Genomic DNA, 12,986 nt, shown 5'->3' with positions numbered 1-12,986 from the left:
ATTCAGATGCAGTCAAGAAATACTTCACCTAAAATAAAAAACAGAATAGCTCGCTAAGTTGAAAACCCGAAAGGGCAGCTTAGGCAAAAATGAGCGTCTCAGTGGATTGAAAACCCGAAAGGGCGGTCTAGGCAAAAGTTAGAGACATGAAAAAATAATAAATATGTATATCCCGCTAGATTGAGTACCTCACCCTAGGGAAATCTAGGCAAAAATTAGGGATTTGGCAAGTAATTCCATCCTGACAAAACTTTGTTCTACAACAGTCATCTGTCAAAAGTTCTATTTCAGTCATCATCAACTGAAGCTTCAAATACAGTGGATTCAGAGTTGGTGGAGAAACGGTCATTATGTTCAATGTAGTCCTTTTTCCATGTATATCACCAATTTCAAATTTGTAAAGATCCATGGAGTCTCGCCATCTGCAGACTACCATTCCATTAAATAAATTTGAGCCTTTATCCATTTCCTGACACTCTTATTTATTTCTATTTAACAAATGTTTACATGATTTAATTGATGAATATCATTATTTTAAAACAAATAAAGTTTTTATAAATTGCTTTAAAAAAAATGAACATTCGCAATGACTGAAAGTATAAATGGAATGTCATCAGTGCTTTCCCAAGGATAGTATGATCACCCAAAGGGTATGACATTTGTTCATATTTTGGCATGTTTATATCCTTCTCATCAGCTTTCAGTTGTCTCCTGTCGAGTTCTGAAAAAGTTATTAATTCCCCAGAGACTCGGATATGAGAAGTCTTCTCTGGTGGCAGTAGATCGTTCTATCTTGTGGGATTGCTTTCTCCTAGCAGAATCTGTGGATGTTCATCCAAACAGTTCCCGGATAGTTTGTTATGCATACATGTTTGTTTCCCCTGCGGAGTCTTAGCGATCCATGGTACCAGTTTTTGCCTTGATCTGTTAGACGTGTATCTCTCTATATCAGGTACTAGCATTTGTGTTTTATCAATTATATGGTTGTCACTCCTCGGGTGGATTGACTTAAAATCCCTTATAGATTGATAAAAGTTGATATGTTATTCTACTCACGTAGATTTTATCTTTCCCCAGCATGAGTAGAAACTCTCAGCGGAGTAAGCATGTGTTCCCTGCAGAGCAATCTTTCCAGATAGTTGTCTCCTCAGCAGGAAGTTTCCAGGGGCAATTGATGAAGGGCTTGTTTCCCTTTTCATCCCTAGCATGCCGCTTGTTGACAAAGGATTCATTTCCAATCCCCTCAGCCAAGGCAGTTCCTTCGACAACACTTGCAGTTTATCCCTAGTAGGGTTTCCTGATCCGAGTTTGATAATTTGTATCCCTTCTGAGTCTGAAGATTTCTTCCAGTATTGAGAGATGATGTGGAAGATATGTTGTTTCCTTCTCTAGTGGAGCAAATTGTTCTTTCTCCCCTTGGCAGAGCTTCCTCTCCAGCAGATAACAGGGAGTGTTTTTTTATTAATGTGTACCTGGTCGGTGTTTGTTCCCCATGGAATTTCACATCATTCCTTATTAAGTCCCCTAGTAGAGTTTCTTCTACGGCGGATCTTATTGATATTTAGCCACACGTTCCTGAGAATTGATGGAAAGGCCCCGGCAGGTTCTTCTGCATTCTCCTTATGTCAGGATTGTTGGCCCCCAAAAGACTACCCTTGTGTGGAATTTTATTTCTTGCAGTTGGAAGTTGTGACTTTGCCCGTCCCCAGCTGTGATCGGTGTCTTCCAGTGTTTGACCATCCTCACCAGAGTTGAATTCTCCAGTAGGCTTCGCCTTTCTTGATGAGATGTTGTGTCGGATGTCCGTTCTTGATTCTTGGACCTGTTTGTGTTAGATATGTCTGTCTGTCAGCATTAATCATACACAAATCATGCATATACATGCATAATCATAGCATTCAGATATTCATAATTGCATTCTTTGCCATATATATTTGCTTGTTATCTCCTGCTATTGGTGAAATGTTCTTCCCCAAGCAGATGTTTGTGTCTGATCTCTCCATATAGAGTCAACCCCATAGGCAAAAAGTGTCTATCGTTCCTTCTTTCTTCCCCACTGAGTTATATCCTCGTGGATGATTATTGTTTAGTTGCCTCCCCATTTGTGTATCGGGATAGAATGACTTCCCTGAGTTATATCCTCATTGGGATGAGTCTTGTTTGATTGTGTCTTTCCAGTTTGTTTCTGGATTGACTTTCCTTTCTTGTTATCCCCTGCAGTTCCCTGTGGCTTAGTGGCTCAATTGCTCAGTAACCAGTAATTGTCCATCTTTTCCCCAACGGATTTGGTGGCCTTCTACCCAGTAACCGGTAGATGTAAGTCCTATTTTCTCTGGTTTTCTACCCAATAACCGGTAGATATAATCCCATATTTGTTGGTTATCTTTACCCAGTAGCCGGTATTGATATTCCTTTGTTTTTGAGTATACCACCCAGTAATTTGTGATATATCTCTTGGATAATTGCTTTTGTTAAGCAATATATCCCTTGCGAGTCATCTTTCATTCACCCTTGTTTGGTAATGATTGTTTCTCCATCCTGTTTGGTCATCATTTTATACCCAGTAACCGGTATCCCGATGTCCTTTCTTTTCAGACGATTTATCCTTGATTAACCCAGTAACCGGTTGTGGATAATCTTCCATGCGAGTATGTTATCTACGTTATGACGGTAATAGATAATATACCTCATGCGCTCTTCAGTCGAAGTCTTTTTCTTCCCCAGTCGAATAAGATTCGTATTTCCTTGCGGAATCGAATGTCCATCCTGTAAGTCGAGTTTGCTTTTTCAGCCCTCCTTTCGGATGATGAGTGTCTTGGATATGTTCCTAATTCACGCCTGGTTGATCACCTATTATATGCCTAGTAACCGATATCCCTGGTGTTCCTTCCTTCTGCTCCCTATTATGACCTTTTGTCCCCTGTGGAGTCAGATTTTCCTGAGTTGAGATGTGCCTTTTAGGTCCTCCTCAGATGTTTCGGATGATTGATATCTCTCACCCTTATACCGATCTTAGATATTCTTTCTCCCTGAGCATGATTATTCTCTCACCCAGTAACTGGTGATTTAATGACATGTCTCTCTTTGAGTTTATTACCCAGTAACCAGTAATAACTCATTGTTTTCCTCCTCAACTGAGTCCTTTATGGACATCCCCGTCTGAGTCCTAATTTTTATCCGATGCATCCTTTGTGGATAGTTTTGCTATATTGGCATATTCCCCAGTACATGCATCTTTGTGTTAGCTCGAGTCTTTCCATTGATTTATTTTCGTGGAATCCCTTCGTGTCTCCTAACAAGGTTTCCAGTCGTGACCTGCTCACGCATATTTTACCTTATTTACCCCAGAGTCTTTGTCTCCCTAGTGAGTGTGTTACTCCTATGGATTTTTCAGTTTCTCCTGATTTCTTTCCCTTCGTGGCAATTATTCACTATGAAGATTTATTTTTGCATACATCTGCATCATGAGGTCTCTTAGGGACCAAAATTCGTCTCTTTGTTATTATTTAAGCCCATTTTATCTCGTCGAGATGAAGATTTTAACCTTCACATCTCTGGCTAGAATGACCTTAAATATGGGCATTTGTAAGACCCTAATTTTGACCCTAAGATCCCTCATGGCATCATATCATTGCTCAATGCATTGCCTCAAGGATCATAACATGTTTGATTTTTCTTGAGACCAATTCCAAAAAGTTTCTTGAAAAATCTAGTTTCATATTTTGATTTTTAAATATTTTTGTGATTTCATTTTATATTTTTTGGGAATTATTTGGTTTTTAATAGTTTTAATTCATTTTAAAATACTTTCTGATATTTGAAAAATCCAAAAATATTTTCCTAACACCTATGGATCATGATAAGTCAATGAAAAATAGTCTCATCAATTTCTTATTTTATTTGAGATTTATTTGAGATCTTAATTCATATTGTGTTATTTTTTATTGTTTTTAATTGTTTTAAAATAGTTTCTGATTTCCAAAATTGTTGAGAAATTTTGTCAAAGTTTAGTTGACCATGTTAGACCTATGAGAATTTAATTGGACTTGTTGAAGTTGATTTGAATTAATTTGAGGTTTGACCATATTTTGTTTATTTTATTTTTGCATTTTATTTTAATTCAAAAAATACCAAAAAATTATGGTTGACTTGTTGACTTGTAATCTTCATTTCTTTTCTGTTTGGCATTGATTGATGATGACTTGGTTCACATTTGATCAACTGAGTTTGGTACTTGAATTCTCTTTCCCTCCATTTCATCTTCATCCCTTTCTTTTCATCATTTGGCCAATGGGTTAATGTCTTATGGATGGTCTTGACAAATGAGAGGTTTAACCTTCTTTGATCCAAACCAAACTCAACTTGATCCAAGATCAAGTGAGTTGTTTTGTGTCCAAGATAGGTTGCTTCTTGGTCAAGCAAAAAACCTAAAGTTCATACAAGGTATTTCCCCTTTTGTTTTGGCATGGCAAGTTTGTGGAGCTTGGCTTACTAGTCATGACCTCTAACTTGTGTTTATTTGCTTATATCTTTATTGACCGGCCTCAGATAGGTGTGACTACTACATTAGTCCACTTACGATTGCTTAACATAGTGCTACATTGTCTTATGATAAACTAACATAACCATACTGTAGCACCTCAAATTTGCACCTCCCATTTTGTATATACATTTTCATTTTAGGTCATTAACATTGCATTTCATTTGCATAGTCATCAGTCATCAGTCAAGACTGGTCAGTAGATTCAGTTGTGCAAGCAAGCAAGTGCAATTCCTATTGAAGCAAATCCCTAGGGTTGGTTCAAGGAGTTTATATGATTCAAGGGTCATTTTGAAGTGGTTTGGCCAAAGGTTGGATGTTCAAAGATCATCAGTCAAGATGCAATTCACCTGAAACCCTAGAAAGTCAACCAAAGTCAACTGTCAGTTCAATCATGGATTTGAAGGTGGGAGATGGTTAGAGGGGCCTCATTCATGTCCATACAAGTCTCATTTGACATTTCAAACATCAACAATGAAGGATTTGAGGTCAGATGAAAAGTTTCCAAAAATAGTAAGTGACCTATAATTTGAAATTGCCAAAAATGGAAAGGTTTTCTCCTCAAGTTTACATCATCAAGCAAGCTTCAAATGAAATTTTGTCCAACATGAAAGTTGAAGATCTTGCTCTCATCTTTCCAAAAAGTCCAAGATCATGAGTTTCTCATGTATGGTTGAGAAGATATGAATCAAACATGGCCAAGTGAATTTGAACTTCAAGAATGCATAACTTTCAAACCATAAGGCCAAATGGAGTGGTTCTTTTTTGTACATTCATCTCTTGACATGCACTATCCAATTCATGCATCACAAGCCATGCATTCTCATCACATAATTATTTGATTTTTCATTTGAATTTTGGAAGGAATTTTCAAATTTTAAAAATAATGCATTGTTTACACATTTCAACACTTCCATTGGCTTACAAACAGAATTTTGAGTGGATTCAAGCCCAAATTCGGGTACTGTTACATTGCCATTTCATACATAAGGGTGCATGGGCCAATTTGCATAAACACTCTCTTTTCACTAATTCCACTTGCATTGCTTAATTGCGATTAACAAACTTCATTAGCAGCTCATATAAAAGGCAAAGCATAACAGAAAATTTGATTAACACTTCATAATTTCCAGATCTGAAACTTTTCTCCACTTTGCTCTCAAACTTTTTCTTCAATTTTCTTCATACACATTGCTATTTCCTTGATTGAATCATCATCCACAATCATAATTGAGCTGGATTGAAGCAAGATCTAGAGTTTTTTCATGCAGAACTGAGGACTGTTGAAGCATATACTCATCAATGGCAGTTGGAGTTTCTGGCCAAATCAAGCTCGATTAACTTCCAATTCTTCATCCATTCATTCATCCAGGAGTTGAGGAAGATCTGTTTCTGCTTTTCCAGGCCTAAATCCACTGATTCCAGTTCTGTAGCTTCTTGAAGGTTAGGATTCGATTCTCATAATTCGTGAAATTGATGTATGCATGCTGTAGATCTTTCATTGGTGATTAATCTGAGCTTTGTTCCATGAAATTCCATGAAGAAATGACTTAGTTCTGTTGATTTTAAGTTTAGCATGTGAATGTTCTTGGCCTCGATTCTTTTGATATAGTTTGAATTAGCATTAACCAAGCCTTGATCCGTGATGTATGTTGAAAGATGAATGCAATGGTGTATTTGTTTTGCGTTTCTGTGCATTTGTGTTCTTGAGTGTATGAACACGTATGAACATTGTATGAACTTAGGGTTTTCTGTCCAGAAACCTGTTTGATCTTTGAAGCGTGTGTTTGCATGCGTTTTCTTGTTAGTAGCCATGCGTTGGTCCACGTGTTGCTTGCCTGGCGTTATGATTGGTTGCTGTTGTCTTGCTTTGCCATGTAGACTTTAATGAAACGCATAGTTTCATTGTTAGCGCGCTACAGTTCAAATATACACTCCCTTCGATTCCCAGCACATGACAAATCCATAAATTGCCTTTTCATTTTATTCATTGTTCTTCATGTCATTCATGTATGCCATTTCATGTGTTTTTAATTTTTTCATTCATTCAGAAATTCATAACTCCATGAATAATGATCCCTTCGATTTCTAGTTTTTTATGACTATTTTTTCAGAAATTATGCACGGTTGGATTTTAATTTTGCCTAGGGTTTGTATATGCATGTGCTTTCTTGACCTACCTTGCCATATGCTTTGTGAAATGATGAGATTTTATCCAATGCTCTTGAAACTTTGCATGCTTAAACTAGACATCCTTAGGAACCTTTTGGTGTTGAGTTTGCATTTTTAACATTTCTGGTTATTGAGATATGATCTGGTTAATGTAGGTGTGACAATGTGTGTCACACCTTTGCTTGCTCAATTTGATGATTTTCTTTGCCATTCCAAATAAATGCCAAATGATGTGATTTTTTGCATGATGCTACTTCTGGATGTTAGGATTGATCATGAATTTTTGTGGATTTTTTGGATTCATTTCTGATTTGTTTGAGATTTTTCCTTCTGGATCACCATTTGTGGACTTTTGAATAGTCATGAACTTCAATGATTTGGGAAATGCTTATGCTGTATCATATGGATTTGAAATTTTGCATATTGTTTCTAGACATGTTGAAGTTTATTGTGGCTTTGGTTTGAGTTCTTTATCATGTTTGAATTCTGTTTTAGGCTTGTGCTAAGTTGATGTAGCATTTGGTGCCTCATTTGAGCTTGTTTGTGCTTACCTTGCCTTATGGAATTTCTTTACCATGCTTACACTTATCCAAATGCCTTGATTTTTGGTGTGTTGATCATATTATGTGTTCTGTTTATCCATGATTTTTCTTGGGATTAATTGAATCATTTTGGAATTAATGTGCATTTGTTCATTCTGTTGTCTCAATGTGCTTCCAACTTGCATGCCTTGCCATGATTGATTTGTGAAATGAATTTGGTGCATGATATGGATGTGGAACCTTTTGGATGATGTTCTTAATTGATTAAGGTTGCTGCATGTGGATTTTCATGTTCTGTTTTGAATTATTTCTCCCTCTTTGACCCTAGGCCTTGTCCTAGTGGTTGGTGCTTATGTTTGGGCTTTGTTTTCAGGATAAGAAGCATATGGCCTTAAGGAGATTGGTTCACATTGCTTAAGTTGGATGATTTGGTTGATGTTGACTAATCTTGACTTGTTTTGTAGGTGGCTTTTAGCTCATTTGAGTTGAGCTTGTGCCTTGCACATGGTTGCTTTGCTTGTTTGACAATGTCTGTTGACTGTTAACCATTTAACTGTCTGTTTGACTTTTTGAGTTGTGTACTGACTGAGTTAGATTGTTTTCAGGTACATTAGTTGCTTAAGTTCATTGTGAACTTGCTTTTGCTTTGCTTGGTTGCATAAGCATTGAGGTATAACTTCTCTGACTTCATGTAGTCTGGAAGACCTGTCCTGTTACTTGGGCAGGCACCTGTCTGAAGTCCTCCTTAAGAGGCAATGCTTGTGTTTGTTTATTTTTGTGCCAAGCAGGAAAAGTCCTTTGATAAGGCAATTGGCAGATAAAAGAGATGTGTAGTCCATCTCCTGCTATTCAGTGTGTCGTCCCTTTACTCACATTACATGTTGATGCATTGTGGATATTAACCCCAAGATCTTTGTTGAGTCAGTCACATGTGGATAGAAGAGTTCCTGCTTTCTGAACTCCCACACCTTCTATTTGAGTCAAGCTCTCCCAGGCCAGGGATAAGAGCTGTGAGGCACACCCCTCGCTTCCCATTTCATCTGCTTTACCCTAACTCTCAATGTTAGGGTTAAGAGCTAACATCACCCGATTCCAGTTGGCTTGTGTTTCACAGCCTAACCTTGTGTGAGCCTACTTTGTTTGTATATAGTGTATGCTATCTGTGTGTATGTTTGCTTTGCTTGTGCTGCTTAGGTTTAGCTTGCTCCCTGTGCAAGTTAGATAGAAACCTTGACCTAGGACCATGGTGAATTTGCATGATAACTATTAGGCTCGAGTTAGTCTCCCTTCTAGTATGTCATTTCCCAGTCTCTGGTTAGGCTAGAAGTTCTTTCCCTGCGTAGGGGAACTACGTCGCCCTGATCCTCATACCAGATGAGGTACGTAGGCAGGAGATGAGCTGATCTCTCCGGGCGCCCTTTTGTTTTGTTTGTGTGAGTTGTTTCTTCTTTTCTGGTTGGAGTCTGACGTAAGTCCAGCGATTGGCAGTTGGTTTCCTGCGTGTGCGTTGGTTGGTTCGGAGTCTGATGTAAGTCCAGCGATTGGCATTCGGTTTCCAGGTTTGCCTGTTTGTGTGGAGTTTGACGTAAGTCCAGCGATTGGCAGTCGATTTCCTGTGTGGTTTTGTTTGGCGTGCGTTAGCCGAGCTACGAGTGCTCTGATTCTTCTTTAGTCCGAGAAGATACGTATGCATAGGATGCGACATCCTAGCGAGCATGTTTCCCCTGTCCCGAACTACGTCGACTCTGATGTCTGTGCCTGACAGACTACGTATGCCCAGGATGCGATATCCTGCCGAGTTAGTTTCTTTTGTTTTCCTATGTCTCTTTCAGCCAGTGTGTGTTTGTGTTTGTGAGCAGTTTTAGCAACCTTTTTCCTTCCTTTTGTGCGTGGATCCCGTCGAGTACGACGGATGCGTAGGGGTGTTAATACCTTCCCTTCGCATAACCGACTCCCGATCCCATCTCTCTTTGGTCACGAGACCATGTCTTTTCCAGGTTTACTTCGAGCATTTCCTTTCCCTCCTTTGGGATAAATAACGCACGGTGGCGGCTCTGTTGTTTCGTTTTTCCCGCCGGTTTTTCGCGTAATGCGACACATACTAATCACTAACTTTAATTTGAGCATTTATTTCTTTCCCTTAACTTTAATGCAATTTATTTCTTTCTCATTAGTCATATTGCTTTTCCCTTTGCTCACTTGAGCCCATATTTTATGTTTATGTCATTTTCCTTTTCATTTGAGCTCATTATTGAAGGAGAATTGCGGTCTAAAACGCAACGGAAATTAAATTTTTCTCCTTTAATGATCCTTACGAATAGGCATGATCAGTGATAGAATCGTTACCTCTTGTGGCGATCACAAACATTGAACGATGACAACGCCTCTACTCAATCCACACGAATGGATTCCTTCAATCTCAGTGCTAGCTGCTACGAATGAAGGCTTTGAGTGAGAGAGAGAGAGAGAGAGAGAGAGAGAGAGAGAGAGAGAGAAACGAAATTGCAAGTGTGACAATGCTTCTACACAAGGGTTCTATTTAAAGAACCACTTGTGCGGGCTGTAAGCTAAAAAGCCCACTCAAGTGTATATGGCCCATATCTTATAATATGCCAAAATCACTTAAGCGCGTGGTGCCTTACCATATTTCGTATTCTACTTAAGTACACCGTACCTTACGATGTTCTATAAGTCACTTAAGGGCACCGTACATTACGGTATTCCTTAATTACTCTATCTCTCATCAATCCGTCCTTTGTGTGTGACCCTATAGGTTTTCGCGACATTGGCAATTATATTAAATCACGTATTTAACATAATAAATAGTGAGCGGTATCTAGCAACACATCACTGCTACCCAAGACACGAAAATGTCATATGATCTGACAAATCCTTCTATGATAATAATTATGTGCATAATTACCCTTTTTCCCTTATGTCTATATTGAACACAAGGCATAGACTGTGTCATCCTTGTCCAGTTCATTATTGGGCCCATAGAAATTTATTCTGTTATGCAGGATGGGCAAATTCCATCTAGGTCACTCATGTCCCTCAGCATGCTTCGTGGAGTACCCATCAACTGTCTTTATGGTTATCCAGTTACATGCAACGTTTGATCAGCAATAAAGCACTCGACTCTACATCTAGGGTCCATAGTGGTTTCAGGTCGAAGAGTGGTATACACCATTATCACCATGAGAATAACTTATGACACTTTGCATAACTTTCTATATAGTATTCTCATAGCGGGTCAATCCGGTATAAATATTACTCTTAATATTCATACCTATGTTTAAGACTTGATAACTCCTTATCCATGATCCATGAGATGTGATCATCAGTCTATATACATAATAGTCTTAATGCTTTAGTGTTATCCCACTTCACAATAAAGCTCGACTACGGATACTTTAAGAATAGTGTCCTTATGTATCATGTGATCTCATGATCAAGTCACACTTGATACATTAAACAGACTAGCTATTCTAGGGACTTTATTAAACAAACGTAAAAAAGAAAAAGCCTTTAAATAATTCGATACAAGTACCAAAAGTATTGGACTCTAGGGCTTACACCAACAATCTCCCACTAGGACTAGAGCCAATCGGGCATACCCCTAATGCCCATAGATCTAGTATGGCCATCATGCTTTTGCTGCGCAAGAGGCTTTGTCAGTGGGTCTGCAATATTGTCAAGTGTAGGTATTCTGCATATTTTCACATCTCCTCTATCTATTATCTCTCGAATGACGTGATAACGCCTAAGTATGTGTTTGGATCGTTGGTGAGATCTAGGTTCCCTAGCTTGTGCGATAGCACCATTGTTATCATAATAGAGACCAATGGGATCCACAATTCTAGGAACCATACCAAGTTCACTAATGAACTTTTTGATCCAAACAACTTCCTTTGCTGCACTTGAGGCAGCAATATACTCGGCCTCAATTGTAGAATCAACAACTGTATCTTATTTTGAACTTTTCCAGCTCATAGCGCCACCATTTAAGAAAAAACACATAACCATTGGAATCATGCATATTAAAGCGTCTCAGCACTTTGTCTATGTATGTACTCTGACTTAGGCCAAGCGGTTTTGTTATCTATCTCTATAGATTCTGATTCCTAATTTATAGGCTGCTTCACCTAGGTCCTTCATAGAAAAGCATTTCCCCAACCAAGACTTTACTTGTTGCAGGGTAGGGACATCGTTTCCAATGAGTAATATGTCATCTACATATAATACCAGGAAAACGATCATGCTCCCACTAACCTTCTTGTAGACACAAGGCTCATATTCGTTCTTGATCCATGAGTGATACATCACCTTGATCAGTTATGAGATATCCATATCTCTCAGGTAGGTGACATATCCTGCTTGACCTACGCTGGTCTTGTTCTACTTGAGCAGACTGCTCTTCCACAACTACTTGTGTTTCCTGCTCTAATTCCTCCATAGGTGTATCGATGCTTTGTGATTCTTGAATTTCTTCAAGCTCTACTTTCCTCCCACTGATTCCTTTGGAAATAAAATCCTTTTCTAGGAAAACTCTAGTTCGAGCGACAAACACTTTGCCCTCAGAAGGATTGTAGAAGTAGCACCCTCTTGTTTCTTTAGGATACCCCACAAATAAGTATTTGTCAGATTTTGGCTCAAGCTTAGTTGAAATTTGTCGTTTCACATAAACTTCGCAACCCCAAATCTTCATGTAAGACATATGTGGTTTATTACCACTCCATATCTCATATGGTGTCTTTTCAACCTTTATGGGTGGAACACGGTTAAGTGTGTAAGCTGCTGTCAATGTCCCCAAAAGGAGTTTGGAAGATCGGCGTGACACATCATGGATCGGACCATGTCTAACAGGGTTCGATTTCTTCTCTCAGATACACCATTCCATTGGGGTGTTCCAGGAGGAGTAAGTTGGGATAGGATCCCACACTCTTTTAGATGTTCATCGAACTCTAGGCTTAAATACTCACCACCTCGATCTGATCAAAGAGTTTTTAATATTCTTACCTAGTTGGTTTTAACTCGTTAGGTTTCACCTTTTAGTATTAATGTTATTAATAGGCATTTCGAGATCAAGGACATATAGTCCATTGCTCATTTGTGCACTAGCATAGAATATATCATTCAAATAAATTGAGCAACAATTGTTCTTTATTATAAATGAAAACCCAAACTTGTCCAAAACAAGGAATGGAAATAATATTCCTGCTAATTGCAGGTACATAATAACAGTTCTCTAACTGAATTATTAAACCACTAGGTAAAGTCAATATATAAGTTCCTACGGCTAAAGCATCAACCTTTGCTCCATTGCCAACTCGTAGGTTAACTTCACCTTTTGCCAAATCTCTACTCCTTTTCAGCCCCTACACATTTGTGCAAATGTGAGAACCGCATCCAGTATCCAATACCCATGATGCAGAAGTAGATAAATTTATTTTAATAACAAAATACCTGAAGTTGAAATCTCTATTCCATTCTTCATATCTTCCAGGTATTTTGGGCAGTTTCTCTTCCAGTGTCCGGTCTTACCGCAATGGAAGCAGGTGCTCGCCTTTGCTATGCCTCCACTAGGCTTCTAAGCAACAGTGGGTCTAGGTTTGGCAACTTCCTTGCCTTTCCCTTTATCACCCTGCTTGGCGGGTCTTTTGTTCTGTCTCTTTCCATTTCCGATTATCAGAATGGACTTCCCTTTTGTCTTCAGATTCTGCTCAGCAGTT

The sequence above is a fragment of the Lathyrus oleraceus genome, chromosome 2, assembly GCF_024323335.1.
Source record: "Lathyrus oleraceus cultivar Zhongwan6 chromosome 2, CAAS_Psat_ZW6_1.0, whole genome shotgun sequence".
Taxonomy (NCBI): Eukaryota; Viridiplantae; Streptophyta; class Magnoliopsida; order Fabales; family Fabaceae; genus Lathyrus; species Lathyrus oleraceus.
Note: the sequence above shows the minus strand (reverse complement) of the source record.